General features: G+C 43.1%; 1 protein-coding gene across 14 annotated transcripts in view; it reads left to right on the top strand.

Annotated features, from left to right (window-relative positions):
* Positions 1-8,361: 8,361 nt before the first annotated feature.
* The window catches only part of OSBPL3 (oxysterol binding protein like 3), a 198,721-nt gene continuing 183,822 nt past the window's right edge, over positions 8,362-23,260 (top strand). For all 14 annotated transcript variants that reach the window (XM_063609716.1, XM_063609719.1, XM_063609717.1 and 11 more), the window contains exon 1: positions 8,362-8,959. The gene's annotated coding sequence lies outside the window, so the exon portion shown is untranslated. The remainder of the gene's footprint in view (positions 8,960-23,260) is intronic.

The raw sequence follows: 23,260 nt of genomic DNA on the forward strand, positions 1-23,260 counted from the left end.
TGTGAAAGGAGGACACCCAAGAAGAATAAGAAAAAGAGCTTATAATTTAGAAAGAAATATAAAATGGGCACCCAAATAAATATATAATAAATATGAGGCATCTTAAGTCACATGAGATACCACAACATAATGCGAAAACACAATTTTCACCTTTGTGAAATACTCTCAAGACTTATCGTGAAATGACTCTTACACGCAATTCCCTACTGATCCACAGCAACTGGACCATCACACTCCACAGTGTTGTGGAGTTAAGAAGAGGCTAACACAAAGGTGAAGAATTTACCTCAAGTAAAGATAACACTATACACAGACATGGAGGATTCCTAGTTTTCATTTCTGTAAATAGAGAAAGGTCTATGTGAACCCAGATATGGCAGGATGGAGGCAGCCAAACTAAGCCCACTTCTGCCATTTCTTTTGATACATTTGGCAGAGTTGATGTGGACATTTTAAGGAATAAGGAAATATATTGAAGCGGAAAGGCATAAAATAAAAATCAGTTAACTTATGACCTTGGCAAAATAGCAACTTTAAAGGAGGCAGCATCTTTCCGTTGTCAAGTTGCTACAAAATTATCTCTATGACCTGAACACTAGCACATTGTCTCTAATAACATCTCTGCTCACTGGGCCTGGGGTGGACATCCACCTCCCATCTCCCCGCTCCAGCCACCATTCAAGTTTATTCTTTGGGATTCTGTTTATTCATTCAACGAATATTTGAATGCTTACTAGGTGCTAGGTATTGAGACAGGCACTGAGAGTGTGAAAGTTGTCAGAATCAAAATGGAGTCATTTGTGTTAAAAACTCTGACAAATAGAGGTGGGGAAAGCCATGAAGGGAGAGTTCCCAGGCTTGTATGCCTGATACCCAGAACTATCCCCCAAGACTCTGCAGAAACCACAACCTTGCACAAAAAATACCTCTGCAAGGGCGTCTACCCAGCAACTGCCTGTCCAACCTCAAACTGGCGCCACCTTTGTTATTGATCCTTGAAGCCAAGGATAATTATCTCAGAAACAATTAATGTAATTCTCTTCACTATTCCCTTAAAAGCCTTTACCTCCCTGAATACACACATAGGTGACTATGGCACACATAGTCCCACTGGAATGCCCTGTCCATGAATAAATATCATTTTCTTTTAGAGAGCCTCTCTGTTTGTTATTTAGGTTGGCAGGAGACTAAAAATATACATGATCTTCACCTTGTGGAGCCTACAATCCAGCTAGAAGACAGAAATTAATCAGAAAAATCACAAAAAATAAACATAATTTCAACTGTGATAGGTGCTACCAAAACAAACAACTCCTCCACACCCCTCCAAAAAAACACACAACTTAGTTTCAACCAGAGCAATGATAGGCTGAGTTGACCTGATTGTGAACGTCAAGGAGGACTTCCCTGAGGAACAGATGACTGAAGGATGTCTGAAGGAAGTCTGCATTAACTAAAGGAAGTGGAAGGAACAGCATATTCCAGCAGAGAGTGGGAAAAGTTTATCCAAATGCCCCATGCCAGGAAGGAACAAAGTCCTGGAAGCAGATCAATGTGGAGAAAGGGAAAGGAAGAAGGGGCAACTTGACACAGGATGAAGCTAGTTAGATGTCAGACCACATGGAACGTTGACAACCATGTAAGTAGTTTAGTCTTTATCCTAAGAGCAATGGGAAACTGTGGAAGATGTTCATGATCAGATTCGGGTTAAAAAAAAATCACTCTGGGCCAGATATGGTGGCTCATGTCTGTAATCCCAGCATCTTGGGAGGCTGACGTGGGCTGACAGCTTGAGCCCTGGACTTTGAGACCAGCCTAAGCAACATGGTGAAACCCCATCTCTAGTAAAAAATGCAAAAATTAGTTGGGCATGGTGGTGCGTGCCTGTAGTCTCAGCTACTCTGGAGGCTGAGGCATGCGTATTGCTTGAACCTAGGAGTTTGAGGCTGCAGTGAGCCATGATTCTGCCTGCCACTTCACCCCAGCTTTTGGGGTGCAGTGAGACCCAGCTTCAAAAGAAAAAAAAAGATCATTCTGGCTTCAGAGTAGAGAAGGGCTTATAATAAGAGCAATGGTGGCTCCTGGTCTGTTGCAATTTTCCAGGCAAGAAATGATGGTGGTTTATACTACAGTGGTGATGTTAGTGGATATGGAGATGGGAAATGAGGGGGAATTCACAAAGGTCTTCTGGGTTACTCTATAAAAAAGGAAACATACCCGAAAGCATAACACATAACGACTTTTTCTGCCAACATATTTGTTGGAGATTTGCAGGAAAAGATATGGTGAATGCTGTGGCTTGGATCACTCAACTTCTAACCCAATTTTCTTCTAGTGTGCTTTTCTATAGTGTAGAGGCCAGAGAGATAAAATTGCATTGCAAATCCCCTGCAGTTGGATTTGCAGATGGTTTAGAAGGTACCAACCCAATGCACTTACGTAAGACATGAATTCGGGAAAGAGGTAATAAAGGAAGAAGCAGGATTCAAAGCATACTTTTTGCTGGTGTGGCTTGGGGTTCTGGCAATTCTGCCAAATCTTTCTGATTCGACAGGCGGCCTCCTAATGGTGGCAGGAGCTATGGCAATTGGCAGCCCAGTTTGGCAATGCCTGGCACATAAATGCTTAAAACTCGTGGGCTATTATTATTACACTTAGGATATACAGCAGATAATAATATAGGATGTCTATGTGCTACAGAGACAGAAACTAAAGGATAACTAAATGCTCACCCCAACTTCTGAGGTAGTTCAGTCGTGAAGGGAATATTGTTTCATGGTTTAATAATGTGTATGACATTGGTGTCCCTAAGCCAGTGTTATATTCCTTTTTACAAGTAGCCTATGCTCCACAGTATAACATGCTAAAAAACCTGATTCTGTCAAATGCTTGGGAGAAAGCTAGTCTGTTGAAACTAAAGGAAGGCTGGGTGCAGTGGCTCATGCCTATAATCCCAGCTCTTTGGGAGGCCAAGGCGCGCAGATCACTTGAGCCCTGGAGTTTGAGACTAGCCTGGGCAACATGGTGAAACCCCATCTCTACAAAAAATACAAAAGTTAGCTGGGTGTGGTTAGTGGTGGTGTGTGCCCATAGTGCCAGCTACTGGGGAGGCTGAGGCATGAGAATCACTTGAACCCAGCAGTCAGAGGTCGTGGCAAACCAAGATCACACTGTGGCAAGCCAGGTCTCACTAATGCAGGCCTCCATAACAACTGTTTCAGTATTGACTGAGTGGATAAGTTAAATATTAAAAGCCAGTGCCCTTATACAAGGGCTGGGGTGTAAGAAAAGCCCACCAAGAGTTTTGCCTAGGCCTTTCCTGGGCCTTAAAGCATGACAAAATAATGAAGGGATTCTTAACAGGACTCATTTAGGATTAAACAAGTTTTATTGTGGGTCTGAAGAAACTCCCCAGGCTTCCACAAACAAGCTTATTGGGGGGGTTGGAAGGAACTCCCCAAACCTCTGTGATTTAGCAGGAGACAAGATAAGGGTAATCATTCCAGCATCTGGACCCATTTAGATTAAGTAAATTTACTCAGGCTCCAGAGGAAGGTCTTCAGGACAGACCTTAGTTACAGATTAAAAGAAGTTAATTACTTATGTCTTAGATGAATGCACACTTACATGTAGACATATAACTTAGAAAGTACATAAGCTCTGGAAAACTTTGTAATTTGGAGTTGGTCTGGTGATGATTTCCAGGCCTTCTCCCCATAACCAGTTGCAAAAATAAAAACTCTTTTCCTCCCCAGTTCATCTGCATCTCATTATTGGGCCACAAGAAATAGCAGCCCAACACTTAGTTTGGTCTGGGAACACCACCACAGCACTCCAGCCTAGGCAACAGTGAGATCTTGTCTCAAAAAAAAAAAAATAAAAAAAAAAAATAAAGGAAACTAAAGGTGAGCAATCTTCCTCTAGAATGTCCCAGAAATTGTAAACAGCTGATGAAAAACAATTTAGAATTAGAATAATCTGTGACTTTTAGTTGCACTGATTGTATTGACTTAAACTAAGCAGGAAATATATCTGAACCAGGAAAACTAACAATGTTGCAACTTCCTCTACAAGGATAACTTTACTGTAATAAATAAATTTTTGTTCAAAAGTTAAAAACCTTAACAAAGACATGCAGGAAATGGCTCTCTGCTCCTAATTCCCAAAATAATTTCTCTCTGCTCTGAACACATTTTTGGTACCTCTTAGGACATCTTCCATTTTTTAGCTTGTGTTTTAGTTATTTATGTCCACATCTGATCTGCCCAATATAGAAAACTATAAAAGCACTGAAGGGACACTCACTGATTCATTTTTATTCACTTTAAAGTGCTTGCTAAGAATGATCCCTTACACAAAGCAGGCAATCTATATTTAATAAAGGAATTGGTAAATTTTTGAACAATCCTTGTCAAGAATTATACTAACAGTTGTAAAAGAATGCTTACAAGGTGTTCATATGCAACTAAATACTTTGATTCATTTTTCAGATAAAAGTGAAGGAGGAAGAAGATGAGTAGGGCTGTACAGGGTGGAGAGGGTGGCAACTCTGCTTTAGATAAGTGTTTTTCCCACTTTCCATGGGCAGTAGATGTGGCAAAAAGATGGCTCTTTAAGAGGGTTGGAGACTTAGCCTCTGACCATTCATAAGCTGTATGATTATGGTCAAGACACTAGGAACTTTCTGGGTCTTGCTCCACCACCCCTTCATAAAAGAAGTTGATGAAGTGATAAACAATAGTTCCTCCTCACTTGTAATCATATCAGAAGACTGACACTATTAGGGATCTTAAAGTTCATCTAGCCCCAGAATGGCAATTCAGCATTATCTTAGATGCTGATCTTGGCCTATCAGTGGCAGCTTCTTGCAGTGTTGAGAACGATTCTGAGGCTCTATTTGGACTTAGCGGAAAAGCCAGCCTTGACTTAATAATGACGTCTGCTACAAGGCAGGAGGAAAGCGGCAGCAAATAAGTCAAGATGTGTCATCTCTAATTTAGCCCAATGCCTTCTCTTCACAGGAAAAAAATGAGACCAGAAGCTCATATTTTGAGTTTACCATGTGCCAGGCACTATGCAAATTGCTTTTACATTCACAATTGTATTTAATCCTTAGACGACTTTAAGAAGTTAGCATTATTATCATTCCTATTTTACAGATGAGGCTTAAGAAAACAAAATTTGCCTGAGGTTCACACTTTAGAAATCCGTATGTTTATTGCGGCACTATTCACAATAGCAAAGAGTTGGAACCAACCCAAATGTCCAACAACGATAGACTGGATTAAGAAAATGTGGCACATATACACTATGGAATACTATGCAGCCATAAAAAATGATGAGTTCGTGTCCTTTGTAGGGACATGGATGAAACTGGAAAACATCATTCTCAGTAAACTATCGCAAGGACAAAAAACCAAACACCGCATGTTCTCACTCATAGGTGGGAATTGAACAATGAGAACTCATGGACACAGAAAGGGGAACATCACACTCCGGGGACTGTTGTGGGGTGGGGGGAGGGGGGAGGGACAGCATTAGGAGATACACCTAATGCTAAATGACGAGTTAATGGGTGCAGGAAATCAACATGGCACATGGATACATATGTAACAAACCTGCACATTGTGCACATGTACCCTAAAACCCTAAAGTATAATAAAAAAAAAAAAAAAAAAAGAAATCCATATCCATAAGCATTTCCCTATATCGCCTCCTGTAGGCACTTACTATGTGTTATGCCAGTGGTTCTCATCGGGGGGGATTTTGCCCTCCAGAGGACTTCTGGCAAAAGTCTGGAGATTTTGTGTTGTTACAACTGGGGAGGACAGGGTGTTCCTTGAATCTAGTAGGTGGAGGCCAGAGATGCTGCTAAATGCACAAGACAGCATCTCCCCCAACCTTTACCTCCAGCAGGAAAGAACTATCTCCCTAAAATGTTAATAGTGCTGAGGTTGAGAACTCTGCACTAGACTATGTGGAAATTGTTTGCAAATGGATGATCAAACTCTTCCTGTAGTCCAGCAGGTACATAAATATCTCCATTTTACAGACAAGGAAAGGTGATCGCAGAATCGGGTGGTCATCACAAGACAGGAACTGAGATAGTCTGATTCTAGAGGCCCTCAGTTTCCTTTACTATCAAAACATGCAAACTCAAGTAGCACCCGCTTACCTATTACCAATTTCAGAAGCTAAGACCACTGTGCCAAATGTGAAAAATTCCCACTGTGGTGGGCGTGTCTCCAAAGAGAAAAATTATTTGTTCAACAGTTCAAAGAAGAGGGTCTCTAGGAACTCTTAATATGGAACAACTGGTCTTAGACATTCAAATCGTTATTTTAAAATAAGACTCTGAGGAGAAAGCTAATTTTAGAACATTAACAAACTTTTTCAAGAATAATTAGCTCTGCGTGGGTTTCAACTTTTATTTTTATTTTTTCCTTTTGATTTTAGGAGCTGGAGAGCCTGGAAGCTTATTTAGGAGTAGAAGAGGAAATGAAACTATGAAAAGTCACAGTACGATTCCTCCTTTACTTGGAGACAAGGCACAGTGTGAATAATTCTCTCATCCTGTCCAATTAACTGCCTCAAGTACGTACACACACACACACACACACACACACACAGACAGAGAAAGAGAGAGAGAATGTACACTCTATTATTATTTGATTTGGAAGACATTAATGAAAAAGCCCAGAACGGGATGCTAAACAACAAAGCCCTATGCAAATCACTTCCTTTCGGATTGAAGGCTTGTCTCCTACAGAAAAACCAATGCTAAAGAAACAGGCGGAGAGGCTGAAGGTGGAGAGCAAAAGAAAAAGAAAGAAAATAGCTTGAACGAGGAAAGGGACTGGCAGGAGGAGGACAGAGCAAGCTTCTCTCAGAGAGAAATTACAGAAAAACGGAAGGAGGTTTGGGAGAACCCAGTCTAAGCTGCTCCGACGGCGGAGCTGGGCGTGGGCAAGGTGCCTCCTTGGACGGTCCGCGCGCCTGCCAGACGCGTCCTTCCACAGGTCCTTTCAGCCACCTGGCGCTGGTCGGGCTTTGCGAGGTGGTTTAGGAACCGCGGAGTCATTCGATTTGAAATCTTCTCCAATAAGCTTCTCCGTGTGCCGACGTGGGCAGCATGACAGTCGATTTGCTCGGCAGCATCTCTGGCGCCTCCCGCCCTCGCCCGCTGCCTGCCAGATCCGAAACAGACAGTCCCAGACATTTCGCGAGGGGGATGGTTCCAGAAAGCGGAGATCTGAGCGTGGTGAATGAAATGTGAACAGAATAGCTCCGGAAAGAGTCTCAGAAACCTTGAATTGGGGTCAGTTTGGAGACTGGAAATGCGTCGAGCGCTGCAGGTGGTGGTTGGCAGGGGGATTTAACACTGTGGAGCCCTTACTCTGTCCCAGGCGCCGAGCCCAGCAAGCCACGCACGGTGCCCAGCTCGGTGAGGTCGGTTAGTTCGGTCTTGAGGGAGGCTAAATACCCTGTATTTGCTATTCCCTTCGCCTGGAACGCTCTGTGCGAGACTGGGTGTGGCAGCTCCTTTCCCAGGCTCAGGAATCTGGGTAAAAGCCACCCTCGCCTAGAGGCTCTCAGGGTGAGCGCCCCCATCACGCACTAAACCACTTTCGAAAGTGGACTTGGCCCTCCTCTCAGTACTAACAATCTGTCAGCCTTTTATTTTTTTGCATAGATATGTGTATTCTCTTCTTTATTGTCTGCCTTTCCACAAAAAAATGCAAGCCCCGTGAGTACTGGAGCCTGGTGCGCCTTTCTCACAGTTGCAAGTTCGCAACTGCTCCTGGCATATACTAGGTGCTCACTAAATGCTCATGCCCTTCCCACCCGCCACCTGCGGCACTCGACACATTTGCAGTCTGCAAACTGACCCCAAACCATCAGCTGCTTGCATTCGTTCTCGGATCAAAGAAGGCCCTTGGATTAGTGGGAAGTCAAGTCGGGTGGACTTTCCCGTCTTTCAGGGAGATTTAATAGTAACGACGGTGCTCTCCCCACCCCCTACCCCCTTGCACATAAACTGAACAGAACAAAATCACCCCGACACGAATATGCACGGCTGCCTCTGGAGGTAGGCACACGGTCTCCGAGACCCGGGTCTCATACTGATGCTGTCCTTTGTCATCTCGTGCCTAGAGTGCTGCCTCCCTATTTCCTCCGTTCTCGACTCCTCTGCCTCAGCCTAACTTTCTCGGGAGGTCGAGTTCTCCTAGCCTGTGCGACCGCAAGGGTCCCCTGGAGCCTTCTCCGTAAACCTGCCCCTCCCGCGCTGCCCTCACTTTTTCCTCCTTCCCTGGCCCGGAAAAGCCACTAGAGGAACATTTACCGAACGCCTACCGCGCGCAGGCACCGAGCTGGGCCACCGGGAGCCCCACCCAGTGCCCCGCCGCAGGACTCGCCTCCCTCCGCCCTCCCAACCCGTCCGGAATCCGGGGTCCCTAGTACCCCCGCTGCGTCATGGAATCCGCTGGCTTCTTCCGAGGGCATCGCCCCACCTCCTTCCCGAAATCGACTTCTGATTGGTGGAATTGTGCGTCACTCTGCCGCCCTCCCGCCCCCTCGGGGCCCCACCCCCGGGCCTCGCAGGCCCCTCCTCTGCGCTCCCGCCTCTGCGCGGCTCCTTGGGCTAATCGCCGGGCGGCGCGCGCCGAGAAGTTCTGGGCAAAGTACTCAGAACTGGCCGCGTGCTGGTGGCGTCCGCCAGCCGGCCCGGGAGAAGGGACCCGAGCGCGACGCGGCCGGTGCGCAGCGCGGCTCCGACCCGGCAGACTGTCTGCAAGTGGCCATCCCCGCCCCCGACTCCTGCGGCCGGTGCGGGAGCTGTCAGCTGCACGTTGCGGGGGGATCGGAGAAGCCGGGTTTCCTTCTCCCGGTTCTGTGCGTTAACCCCGGAGCCCGGCCCTGGGGAACTAGGGAGCGTCTCTGGCTGCACAGCGCTCAGGTGAGCGGCGGGGCGCCCGCCTAAATGGGGCCGGGGTTTCGGGGGGCCTGGCGGCGGCGGGGACTCGGAAGGGCTGCGGTTTGGGGGGCGCCGCGGGTGTCTGCAGGACCGGGGTCTGCCCGTGTCGCCCGGGGAGGTTCCGGCCCTGGGGCAGACCCAAGCCTGGGAGCTTGGGTGCCGGCTGCAGCTCCCGGGGAGGGAGGACCTGGGTCTCACCCACCCTAGGGCACCTTCCCTCGAGGGACGGCTCGGAGGATTGACCGCCAGGAGGAGCCGAGCGCAGGGGCCGGGGCGCAGGTGCGGGAGGACGCGGCGCGCGGAGCTGTGCTGGCCAGCGGGGAGGCGCTGCGCCGGGGCTAGAGGCGCAGGAAGCCTGGTAAATTGGGCCGAGCGCGACGCTTTACCACATCCGCGGGATGGGGCGCGCCGGAGAGACTGAGACAACGCTCGCGGGGCAGGCGCTCCGCTCGCCCGCCTTCCCAACCCCGGCTTGCTCAGCTCCCCGGTGCCGGGCTGGAGGCCAAGGGCACATTCCTTTCTTGTCTAAATTTGCATATTCATCAGCTTTTTGGCCCCTTCTGGAAAATTTTTTTTTGACTTTCCAATTACTACTGTTCAGATAACTTCAGGCTCACCCTAACTCTTGTCTCAGTGTCTCTCACGTTGGTCCTTTCCTGGAGGCCCTGCAGCATCTTAGTTCAGGGTCTTAGGGACTTATGCACCCTGTCTGAACATTGTCTACAGTTGAGTTTTCCTACCTCTGTCTCTGTTTACTCCGTGGTCAGGTAAATTCTTTAAGTACTGTCATCATAAGCCAGAAACTCGCAAGCAGCCTCTAAGCGCTGCCCAGCTTCCCCGGGGAGCGTTTGTGGCCTCTGGAGTCGCTGATGGGCACTGTCGCAGGTCGTCCAGATACTTCTTAAGCAGGGGCGCGCCGCCCCTCCTTCGGCAACGCAACTTGCTTGCTGCCTTCTGCACACTTGTGCTTGTCCTTCTCCACCTCACAAGCCACCAGTCTCTTCAGTCGGCACTCTTGGAGCTGAGGGGACTGTGAAGTTGTCGGTTTCCATGTGTCTGCGTACTGCGCAGAGGTGCTTGAGACCCCCTAGGTGTTGCTCGGACCCTCAGAGTTTGAGTATTGGGATGAGGGCATTTAGAAATATTTTAAACTACAGCTGCAAAAGAGATACTTCCACAGATAGGTGAAAGTGAAGGCCTGGCTTCTCATCATCTACACTGTACCCCGCAAGTATCATACGAGGTGAGGTCCTCCTGGCTAAAGGAGATCAGTCAAGCAGGCCTAGGTTCTTATGCATCCAAGCTAAATGACCATCCCCTCCACCCAAGCCACATCACCTGTTTGCTGTTGCTCATAGCACTTAAATTTCTCTCTGAAATTGTCTCCTTGGGTTATTGGGTTATCTGCCTTCCCTCATTAGGGTGTTAAGTACCAGGAATGCAGAGACCTTGTCTGTCTTGTTCATCACTTGATCCCCTGTGTCAAGAACACGCAGTAGGTTTGCAATAAACATTTATAGAATGAATAAATGAAACCTTCTCTGTAAATATGAGGAATGAGGATTTCATAGCTGATTTTGATTTTCATCTTTATCCTTTTTTTACTGTTGGGAAAATTAACAAATAGCAATACTAGGAACTTTTGTCGATTACCACATTAAACTTACAGAAGTCTGTTAGCTAGGTATTTTTAACAAGATGAGAAATTGAGGGTCCAGCAGGTTAATCAGTGTTGCCAAGGTTACCCTGGCAGAACTAGAATTCCAGCCCATTTTGTCTCTATTGTGCTTGACCTCTTCCAATAAACTAAAATATGGTTTCCACCATTACAGCTAATAGACATTTAGCTTTATTTGTATCAAAAGCTATCGCTTAGCCAAAAGATTTACTGTTTTATTATGGAGATATATTTTCAGTAATCGTTAATAGTTACATCATAAGCCAGATACTCCCAGGCTGCAGTAAGCTGTAATTTTCTTTTTTCTTTTTGAGACGCAGTCTCCCTCTGTGGCCCAGGCTGGAGTACAGTGGCGCGATCTCGGCTCACTGCAAGCTCCACCTCCCGGGTTCATGCCATTCTCCTGCCTCAGCCTCCCTAGTAGCTGGGACTACAGGCGCCCGTCACCATGCCCGGCTAATTTTTTGTATTTTTAATAGAGACGGGGTTTCACCGTGTTAGCCAGGATGGTCTCGATCTCCTGACCTCGTGATCTGCCCACCTCGGCCTCCCAGAGTGCTGGGATTACAGGCGTGAGCCACCGCGTCTGGCCTGTAAGCTGTGATTTTCACCATCTTGCTGGGCAGTGTTGTGAGGTTATCTCCATTTTTCAGGTGAAGAACTGGAAACCGAGGTTTAGGAACTTGCCTAAGGTCACCAGTAAATTGCTGAGCTAGATTTTTTAATAGTCTGACTTCAATTCTTGCCCCACTAATTAGATGTTAACTCATGATAGAGTCCAGTGATACAAATATTAAAACCATCTGAAATTGGGCTGTAAACTTTCTGTTGCTGATATCAGGTGTCTAGTTGTACTGTTTTCAGAATCCCTGAGACTCTTACTGCCATTGATTTTTGTGGTTGGGTTTATGGTTTGTGGGCCTGGTAGACTGGGGACTTTTAATACAGAAGGAAAGGAAATCCTCCTTTCATCTAAATCTAAAGAGAAATCTGATTGGTTTTACCCATTGTGGTAAATGAACTCTGAACAGTAATGCTTTATACCTCTTAAAGACAGTGCTGGAAAGCCAGCTAGTTCCTCTGTTCTCTAATGCAGAGTGGAGAGTTAGAAACCGCTACTAATTCCAAAAGCTTCTGCAGTAGGCTTTCAGTAAAACAGCTACATTTGAACTCTCCACTCTTACACTGACACTGAGGGTGAGAAGTTGGGGAAGAGTGGCATGGGTACCACCTAAGGGGCTCATGGCAAAACAGGGGATGGGGAAGGAATTAGTGATTCCTTCTTTCTTCCATTTCATTCCAGTTTGGGTGCTTGTGTAACATTTCCCCCTGCGTAAGGGTCTGGATAATGCAGTTTTATTTATAATGTGCTTCTCGGCAGTACTGTATTTTCCTATTTGTTAATTCTATTTCAGGAGTACTCCAGGGAGGGTTGGAGAACCCTGCAACCTAGAATGCCTGAGGAAGAGATTGAGGTGTAGGATACTAGGGAAGATGGAAACTGTTAGGTGGAAAAAGTCTTCCATGCATAATTGAGAGTTGTTTATGGTTCTCTGCACATTCCTTTCCTGTCTAAATTTACATATTCATCAGCTTTCTGGCCCCTTGTGGAAGTTTTTTTTTTGACTTTCCAATTACTACTGTTAGATCACCTTCCGGCTCACCCTCACTCTTGTCTCAGTGTCTCTCACATTGGTCCTTTCCTGGAGGCCCTGTAGCATCTCAGTTCAGGGTCTTAGGGACTTATGCACTCTGTCCTAACATTGTTTACAGGTGGGTTTTCCTACCTCTGTCTCTCTTTATTCCATGGTCAGGTAAATTCTTTAAGTACTGTCATTATGTTGTTAAAAATTCTTGGATGGCTTATGTAGTGAATAATAACATGAATAACAGTAGTAATAGCTGCTGAACTTTTATGTGCCTGGTGCTGTCATAAGTTCCTGTACGTGCATTATTGCATTTAATCCTCAGGGCAACATCAAAGCAGGCATTGTTATTACACCTCCAGTCTCCAGATGAGGCTAGGAAAAGTTAAGTTCACAACTGCTTTGCAACTAACATATGGTGGATCTCAGACTCAGTCCCCTAGTTATTTTCTCTATTTATTTGCACATAGATTCCTTAGCCTAAAGTAACGATCCAGCGGACTGGGCTCAGCTTTGGCCTCATCCCATTATTCCCCAACCCTGTGAGCTGGTAGTCTGAGTTTTATTAATCAACAAAGCATTTTGCCTTTGTCCATGCACTCATGTTGCCTAAAAAGCTCTCTGGTCTCTCTGTGTGAAAACCTAAGTCTTTCAAAGCTGAACTTATAAACTACTTTTGTCTGTATAATCTCTCTAAACCCAATTTCCCAGAGCATTTGTTTTTTTAAAATACGAGAAACATCCCAGTTCAGTTTATGATCACAAAGTATGTTGCTGATGTCCTTCCTTCCTTCCTTCAGCACTTCTTACCTTTTATCTTCCCCTATTCCTCTCACCCTGTTGCCTCCTGTGTTAGTAATTTATTCAAACTTATTGCCTCCCTTACTAGATTTTAAATGCCTTGAAGGCAGGGTGAGTGTGTGTTCCTTAGGTTTCTGTTCCTCACATCGCTAAACATGGTGTCCTATCTATAGTAACTACTCAATTGAAAAAAGAATATTAATTATATTTGCTTGCATTTTGTTAGAGTATTCTGTGGAAAGGTAATTGGAATGTGACATTTTGTTTTCTAGTTTTCTCATTTGTTTTGATCCACAGTATTTTATGCCATCATCATTTTATGATGAAGCAATAGAGTATGCCATCATCATTTTATGATGAAGTAATAGAATTCCTAGTTAAATCCATGAAAAGCACCTGTTCTGGTTGCTCTCATCTTTGGACCAAGGAGATACTGCAAGGAGAACTCAAATTCACACATATAATAATCATCGTCTGTAGAATAAATATTTTGCCTGTGTTATGTACTATTTTTTCATATCTACGGTAATGCTGTTACTAAAAATGTACTAAAATTGTTATGGAATTCAAATAGAACTTTTGTGAATATTTTATGGATCAATGAATATTTCGCATTTTAAAGCAGATTTGCAGGACCCTCTCTGAATCAGCTCCTGCTTCCCTGTCTAGACTCATAGCTCACCAGTCACCATTGAGACACAATTCACGTATTATACAGTTCACCCATTTAAAGGTACAAAATTTAATGGATTTTAGTATATTCAGAGTTGTGCAACCATCACCATAATTTTAAAACATTTATCATCCCCTAAAAAACATTTGCACCCATTACCAGTCATTCCCCATACTGCCCGTCCATTCCCCCAATCCCCACCCACTAATCTACTTTATGCGTGTACGGATTTGCCTATTCTGGACATTTCATATAAGGGGAGTCATATAGTATGCGGCCTTTTGTGTCTGGCTTCTTTCACCTAGTATGTTGTTTTCAAGGTTAATTTCTGTTGTAGCATGTATCAGTACTTCATTCCTTTTTATTGCCTAGTAATGCCCCATTGTATGTATGTACCACGGTTTTATTTATCTATTTGCTAGCTGGCATTTCTGAAAAAGTTTGATTCTAATGTGACCCTAATGTGTAGTCCAGAAGTTCCTTTGAGCCCTGTTTGCCGTTTTATATTGGGGCTAGAACAGAACCTGGCACAATTCAGATGACTGCAGCATTTTACTGAAAGTGTAACTCCTATTATGTTGCAATCAGCAAAACGTCTTGTCGTTAAAAAGAGGTCCTCATAGTTGATTATTTAGATACTGATTTGAACAAACCAACTGTTAAAAAGAGTCAAGGAACTTTGAACATGGCTGCAATGCTACAGTTTTTAGGATTTGCTTTGAAATAATCTGAGGGTGAGGAGGGAGTACAGAGGAAACAAGGCTGTCCGTGAGCCGATGATGGTTGAAGCTGGGTGATGAATTCTGTATCTGTGCTGTCTGCTGGGCAGCCATTGGTCGCATGTGGCTATTCAGCCTTTAAAACGTGGCTAGTCCTTACTGAGAAGTGTTGTAAGTATAACACACACACTGAGTTTCAAAGACTTAGTATGAAAAATAATGTAAAAATACCTCAATTTTTAAACATCGCATGTTGAAATGATAATATTTTGAATATATTGTAATAATGTGTAATTAAAACTAACTTGTTTTCTTTTACTCTTTGTCTACTTAAGAAATTAAAATTACATCTGTGGCTCCTACTACATTTCAGCTGGGCAGTGCAGTGCTATATTTTTGTATATGTTTGAAATTTTTCATAATAAAAAGTTTAGAAATAAAGGCATCTTTTTAAAAGTCTGGAGTATAATATTTTTTATAAAGGATTCCTCTGGTATGAAAGGATTGGGAAACATTGACTTTTTTAAAAGATGCTTCTTTGCAGAAGCTTATAGCAGGCAGGCTATAGTCTTCCAATATCATTCCTGGGCTTATTTAAGCTATGTGAACATTTAAAAATTCTTTTATAATAATAAATGGAATAGCAGTGTGAAGAATTGCTTCTTTAGTTATTAATCTAAATGATTTTGTTTTGAAGTTGATGAAATATCTCCTTCATCTTGGAAAAATTCAGAAGACTCAGTGGTAATTTCCTTGTTCTTAGCCACAGTGTTTGTACCCCTGAAATTGAATTTTCTCTGGACTTGGTTTATAACCGCCTCTACCTAAGTCTGTTGTTTGAGAGCCAGAATATTGGTTGTTTCTAGATGCTTCAAGACCCCTTGAGTATGAGTGGAATATGATTCTTAGGGAATAATCATAATATTGTGTGGGTTTAAAGCCAAGAAGCAAATTTCTTTCATAAAAATTTCTTTAGATGAAAATTATGTTGCTGTCTATATGTCTGTGTTTACTTATGAAAAAAATATCTGTCAACCCAGTTCTCTGAGTGGGTGTGGGCTGGATGAACAATCTTAGCGGAATTCTCATTTGTGATTTCTGAGATTGAGAGTAGATCTCAGTTAAAAAATAGCTTAAATGTAAAGCAGAACAGAATCAAATTGCAATGAGCAATCCAGTGCGGGATTGGCAGAGGATCCCTGACAGTTACTATAAATAAAGTTTGCTATTTTGTTTACCCTCTACAGTTAAAATACTAAAGTCTTTATTTTTAGTATTGTGTGGGTCAGATACTTTCCTCAATGTAACATTTCTCCAAATATGTATTAAAATGTAGTACTCGTAAAGATTCCCACACTGGTTTCCTGTCTTGATATCAAATATCGTAATAGTTACAAGAACTTTAAAATTATAGTTTACATCTTATAAAAAAACAAATATTTCTCCCTCCCCAAGTAGTTTGTGGTGGACAGTCATCTGAAATGTTTAGAAACTAAAGCTAATATATATATTTTAATCTACATATATGTATATATGTGTGTATATATTTATGTATGTATATATTTTTTAATCTCAGCAACTCTTATTAAATTTGAAGTAGATGCCTCCCTAGAATTAAAGCATGCACTAAGATTTTTGCTCATACATTTCACAAATATTTGTTAAGCACATGCCATGTGCCAGACACCAGGCTGGGTGCAGGGGATGTGGCAATGAATTGAACAGATGTGGAACCTCCCTTCAAGGAGCTTATAGACTAGAAGGGGATGTAGACATTAAAGAGTTGCAGAGAATTCATTAATTACAGTGGGGAGATGTGGCTCAAAGGGAATGAGTCTGGCTTTTAATTGGGACCCTGGAGAGAAAAGTTCCATTTTTTTGTAGGTTGTGATTCAGGCTGCTGAAGGAAGAGAAGAGAGAATGTGGCTGGGGAATCCTCAAAGGGGGATGAGATGAGCAGAGTCCTGTCCTTTTGTGTCTTTCTGCCATTGCTGGAGGCCATGTAGAGCTCAGTGGGAGGAGGCCTTAACAACTCTTCTGAGGTTTTGAGTTTCTCTCTCTGATGCAACACACATGTTTGTTTATTTGCTAATGGGAGTTAAATCCAAAATTGAGCTTTTAACACCTTTATAGCAGAAACAGAATGGTATCTAACAACCTGCCCTCCAGCATAGCCCTGCATGTAGCTTAAAGTAACTTGCTGGCTAGATTCTAGTGTAGCTCAGTTGTCTGGCATCTGAGGCAAAGTGGGTTAGGGGTATGTGAAGCCTAAAAGAATACAGGGAAGCCCACTTGGGTTTTTCCCAGGTGTAAGGCTGCTTCATGCAAATTCCTGGCATATATAGAATTAACTGAGGTTTCCTTCAGAGCTTGTTGGAGTTATTAGGGAATGGGAAACCATCCTTCCTTTGAAGGTGGAGGTAATTATGAATAACAGTGATAACAGTGGCAGCCAGTAGCTGTTGGGTGCTCCCCATGTGCCAGGCTAAGTGCTTTACTTACACTACCCCGTTAAATCTTACAACTTAGGAGGTGGTTACTATCATTCCAGTTTACCAATGACAAATAGAGGCTGGGGAGCAGTCACTTGCTCTTTGGTTTTTCCAACATCCCTTTACCCTTCCTGATTTCCATTTGAGAAATCACTTCTTGCCTTTGGATATAGTCTGCTGGGACCAGAAGGAGTGGCCCCATTCCCCTCAGCTATGGCCCTGTGAGCCAGGTCAGTCACATGCCTCTCTCTGGACTCTGAGTGTGGGAGGGTCATGGAGAGTCTGCTGTGAGATGTGTCATGGCCAGACCATCTGTGCATACAGCTTTGTTGTGGTGTGGCTTTCCATCCTACAGAGCTGTGCCCAGGCTTGCCTCTCCAGCCTCCTCTTAGTTCCTTGAACTGATTTTTTTTCTAATACATTTTCTTTGGCTTCATTTACCAAATTGTTTTCTGTTGCTTCCACCCAAAGAACCCTGGCTATCCAGGCTTAGAGAGGGTGAAGTAGTTTTCCTATGGTCACACAGAGAGCAAGTGGCAGAACTGGGGTACAGTCAGGTCATCCGGCCTCTATCGCCAAGCCCTTGACCAGAGACCCCCTCTGTGTGCTGAACAGCACTGGACTGGAAGTCCGAGGATCAGAGGATGGATGTAGTTCCTGTGGTACCTGCCTCTGGGGCCTTGGGCCACTGCCTCTTTGAGCTGGACAGGGTAGACAGGATGAAATCTATACATAACCGACACCCAGTTTGAGAGGATTTTCTTGTCCATGAGACTTTTGGACACATTTTGCCCCGGTTTTCTAAAGGCTTTTACTTTGAGGTTTGAGGAACGGTCTGAAGCAGTGGTTTTCAAAGTGTGACTCCAGGAGATGTATCAGTGCCACCTAGGAACTTGTTAGCAGAACTTGGGTGGGGCCCAAACCCATACAACTGGAAACTCTGGGGGTGGAGTCCAGAAAACTGGTTTTAACCCTTCAGGTGATTATGACGCACACGAACGTTTTAAGCCCCAGACATTTTCGTTTTATTAAAAATAATTTATTATGTACAAGGTGTTGCCTAGAAGCAGGGAGCAGGCAAATGTTAATTAGCCACAGCCCCTGACCTCAAAGAATATTCACTTTAGTTTGGGATATATATGTTTATAGTACTCCTCCTTCTCCCTACAACTGTATTTTTTATATCTATCTATCTATCTGTATCTATATCTCTATATATCGATCCATCTTTTCTCTACTTATATAAACAAGATATTAAAGTGCTATAGGAGCTCAGGAGGAGTGAGGGAGATGCTTTTGCAGAGAAGTGAGTGTTTGAGACACGTTTTGAAGGGCACATAGGATTGAGATAAAGAAAGGGATGAAGGGGCCGAGTGCGATGGCTCACGCCTGTAATCCTAGCACTTTGAGAGGCTGAAGCGGGCAGATCACCTGAGGTCAGGAGTTCGAGACCAGCCTGGCCACATGGTAAAACCAAGTCTCTACTAAAAATACAAAAATTAGCTGGGCATGATGGTGGGCACCTGTAATGTCAGCTACTCGGAGGCTGAGGCAGAAGAATCACTTGAACTGGGGAGGTGGAGGTTGCAGTCAGCTGAGATGGTGCCACTGCACTCCCTGGACGACAAGAGTGAGACACCGTCTCAAAAAAAAAAAAAAAAAAAAAGAAAGGGATGAAGGGAAAGGTAGGAAGGACATTCTAGGCAGTGGTGGTAGGTTAGGTAGGATGGAACAAGGCATGACATTTTAAGAGTTGGTGGACTATCCAGTTTGATGAAGAGAAGGACTGTGTAATGGGAAAAGTAACAGCATACAGGAATGGAGAGGTAGATTAGGGCCCAAGTGGTATAAGTCCTAAATCCCATAGTGAGTCCAAAGACTATTCTGTAAACAGTGAACAAGGAGGTGACACGGTAAGAGCTGTCTTAGTGGAAAGTGTTCTGGTGGTGACAGAGGAAGGGCAGAGGCTGGGAGTACAGGCACAAAGGGATGACACCTGAACTGGGATGGTCACAGTGAGAGGAGAAAAAGACAGATAATATCAAAATACTGGAAAGTTAGAATGATAGTCCCTAGGAACTAGGGGTTGGGAGTAGGGTTGAGGGAGAAGGCAAAGATGATTCCACAAGGAATAATCAATGGTGTTGGTACAGTCAGGCAAAAAATAAAATAAATTCCACGTGGATCAAAACTTTAAAACAAATAGAAATACAAAAAAATACAATACACTTTTAATAATGAGGTGAAAAATCCTTTCTAGATAGGACACAAAATCCAGATGCTATAAAATAAAAGATTGATTTATTTGATTACATATCATTTTTGTGGGGTCAGTTTTTAAAAACTATGTCAAAAGGCAATCAACACATTTAGGAAAGTAACTGCAATTCATATCACAAAGACCTACTTTTATCAATATATAAAGAACTCCAACAAATCAGTACGAGAAAGGCCAGTTACTGTAAAGGCAAAGAGTTTGAACACATAGTTCACGAAATGGCATGCAGATGTCTCTTAAACATATGAAAACTTTAACCTCACTCATAAAAAGAGAAAATGCAAATGAAAACTTCGTTGAGATGCTATTTTTCATCTATTGGGTTGGCAAACATCACAAAATGTGATAACAGTGTTGGCAAAGGTTTGAAGAAACAGGTATTCATACATCATGGATAGAAATGTAAATCGGTCCAAACTGTAGAGAGCCATTGGCAGTATCTGTAAAAATTGCAAATGCATGCACTCTTTGAATCAGCAATAACAGTCCTAAGAACTTTATCCTACAGATATGCAAAATTCACAAAATGATATATATGCAAAATTGTTTCTTGCAGTATTTGAATAAATACCAGATTGCAAGTAACTTAATTTTCATCAATAAGTACTAATTAAAAATAATAGAGCTGTTAAAAATGAGGCAGCTCCACATTTTCTGATGTGGAATGATATGTGAGATTTATTGTGAAGTTAAGAAAAAAGTGAAGTATAGAATATCCATATATAATATATATTTTATATGTATATATGCATATACACATGGACATACATTCATGCATATATGCACACATTGATAAAACTGGTGGGCTGAGGCTGGCGCCATGGCTCACACCTGTAATCCTAGCACTTTGGGAGGCCGAGGTGGGCGAATCATCTGAGGTCAGGAGTTCGAGACTAGCCTGGCCAACATGGTGAAACCCTGTCTGTACTAAATATACAAAAATTAGCTGGGCGTGGTGGTGTGTGCCTGTAATCCCAGCTACCCAGGAGGTGGAGGCAGGAGAATCACTGGAACCCAGGAGGCAGTGGCTGCAGTGAGCCAAGATCACGCCACTGCACTCCAGTCTGGGTGACAGAGGGAGACTCTGACTCAAAAAAAAAAAAACAAAAAAACTGGTGTGCTGAAGCAAGTTTACACCAGCATGTGGGAACCAATTGTGCGTGACTTCCCAAGCCCTTGGCTGATTACTTGATGTTGGTAGTTTGAAGCCAGCCACAGTGGGAGTATTTACACCATGGAAATCAGGAAACACAACACGTGAGGACATTTTTGTTTTTGTTTTTCCAGAGAGCTGGTTGATAAACATTTAATTGTACTCACTGTATATATAAAATTATAAAATATCTTTTGAAGGTTATACAAGAGGTTGCTATAACATCAGACTCTCCTAGGAAGGGGTAACGGAAGGCAGGATAGGTGTGAAGTTAAAATTATACCTTTTGAATATTGTTCCAAGTAAATGTATTACTTATTTGGAAGTAAATATATAAAGCAAACCAAAAAGTAACTGCAGAGTTTCAGGCCTATGTGACTGTGTTATTTATGGTGCCACTGACTACTGCTGGGGAAAACAGGAAGATGAGTAGATCTTAAAGAGAATGCTTTTGGTTTTGAATATTCTGAGCTTGAAGTGTATGAGTGGTATCAGCACAGACATGTCCAGCAACAGCACAAGGGAGAGGGCAGAGCTGTTATCAGTTCTGGGAGTCAGCAGTTTAGTTAAAATTGTGACAGTTAAGGGGGCCTTTACTTGTAGAACCTTTGGGGGAGGTCCCAGGATAGAAAGGGGGGAGCATGTAGTATGCATGTAGTATTTGAATAAATACCAGATTGTAGTAAGCCAAGAGGTAGGTAGGGGAAGAAGAAACAGGTATTCATACATCGTGGATGGAATGTAAGTCGGTCCAAACTGTAGAGAGCCATTGGCAGTATCTGTCAAAATTGCAAATGCATGCAGTCTTTGAATCAGCAATAACAGTCCTAAGAACTTTATCCTACAGATACACAAATTCGCAAAATGATACATGTGATATATATGCAAAATTGTTTCTTACAGTATTATTCAAATACTGTGCAGTGTGTGGTCTCCGCAGATGCTGGATTTCTCTTCGTGGCTAAGAACTTCCCAGTCTGGGGAAAATACCCATGTTGTAGGAAGTGAGATCTGTGGGTCTTGCTGTAGCTAGTTAACTCAGGCTGAGGTTTAGCAAGTGATGGACCTCCCACATCCTTTTAACAGTACTGTTTCTCCCTCTCGCTCTCTCTCGGAGGACTTGTGTGAGACTTAGCCAGGTGTCAATGGATGTGAAGGGGGTTTGGAGGAAACAAAGGCAAGGCAACATTCTGGCTGGGCAGGGAGCCAGCTGGAGGGGTGGGGCCACGTGAATGGGACACACCCTTGAGGGAAGTGGTTCTAAACCTCAGCAGTGTCAGAGTGTCCTGGAGGGACTGGTAAAACACTGAGTTGAGTCCGTCGCAGTGGCTAATGCCTATAATCCCAACACTTTGGGAGGCTGAGGTGGGAGGATTGCTTGAGGTTAGGAGTTCAAAACCAGCCTGGTTAGAATAATGAGACTCAGTCTCTACAAAAACGAACAAACAAATTAATTATTTAATAAAACAGATTGCTGGTCCCCACCCCCACAGTTTCTGATTTAGTGGGTTTCTGATTTAATGGGACCTGAGATTCTCTAATTCTAGTAAGTTATTAGGAGATACTAACTCTGGTTCACCGACCCCTTAGCAAATCCAGGCATTGGTTCAGCAGGCAAAAGACCAAGTCTTAACCAGCCTGGAGTCCATTCTGATTCCGAGAAGAACCAGAGAATTCTGGTTATCATTAGATTGTCATAACCCCCTTATTTTATATAACACTTCCACATTTGTAAATCACTTTAATATATGTTGCTTCTCACAACAAAATAACCCTGTGAGGTAGGCAGGGGAGTTATAAACCTTGTTGGATGACTAAGGAAAATAAGATTGAAGACAGATGACTGATTTACCCTATGGGCAAAAATAGTTGAGCTCATACTTGTATCTAGATTTTCTTACTGTAGATTATTGCTCCTTCTACATTGTCTTTTTTCCTTGAAAAATACTACATTTTATTCAAATGATTTTGAGACAAAACAAAATTAGGGAGATGTAGAATCCTTTCCCTCATGCATTCACAGTAAATATTTTTTGAAGACATAATACAGAGCACATACTTATTGTTGAATAAATGAATGAATGGTTTCCATAACTCCCTAACTCTACTTCTGAACTCATGCACTTTAGTGGCCCAGTAGTATCAATTACAAATAATAAGAAAAGCATAATAATTAATACAACATGCCTATTAAAAAGACTTCCCAAAACATTGCCTTTAAAGCTAGTAAAAAGCTTAGAGATCATCTGCTCAGGTATTGCTCAATGTTTGTCCAACTTTACTTATTTTAATCACAGCCCCCAACACAAAACAACTTTTTTTTATTTTTATTTTTATTATTATACTTTAGGTTTTAGGGTACATGTGCACAATGTGCAGGTTTGTTACATATGTATCCATGTGCCATGTTGATTTCCTGCACCCATTAACTCATCATTTAGCATTAGGTATATCTCCTAATGCTATCCCTCCCCCCTCCCCCAACCCCACAACAGTCCCCGGAGTGTGATGTTCCCCTTCCTGTGTCCATGAGTTCTCATTGTTCAATTCCCACCTATGAGTGAGAACATGCGGTGTTTGGCTTTTTGTCCTTGCGATAGTTTACTGAGAATGATGTTTTCCAATTTCATCCATGTCCCTACAAAGGACATGAACTCATCATTTTTTATGGCTGCATAGTATTCCATGGTGTATAAGTTTAGAATAGTTTTAGAGGTAGAGAAAAGATGTGAAGATAGTACAAAGAATTCCCATATGCCCCAAGTGGTTTTCCCATTGTCAATATCTTACCTTAGTCCACTTTTGTCACAATTAACAGACCAGTACTGTTGCAGTATTAATAA

The sequence above is a fragment of the Symphalangus syndactylus genome, chromosome 9, assembly GCF_028878055.3.
Source record: "Symphalangus syndactylus isolate Jambi chromosome 9, NHGRI_mSymSyn1-v2.1_pri, whole genome shotgun sequence".
Taxonomy (NCBI): domain Eukaryota; kingdom Metazoa; phylum Chordata; class Mammalia; order Primates; family Hylobatidae; genus Symphalangus; species Symphalangus syndactylus.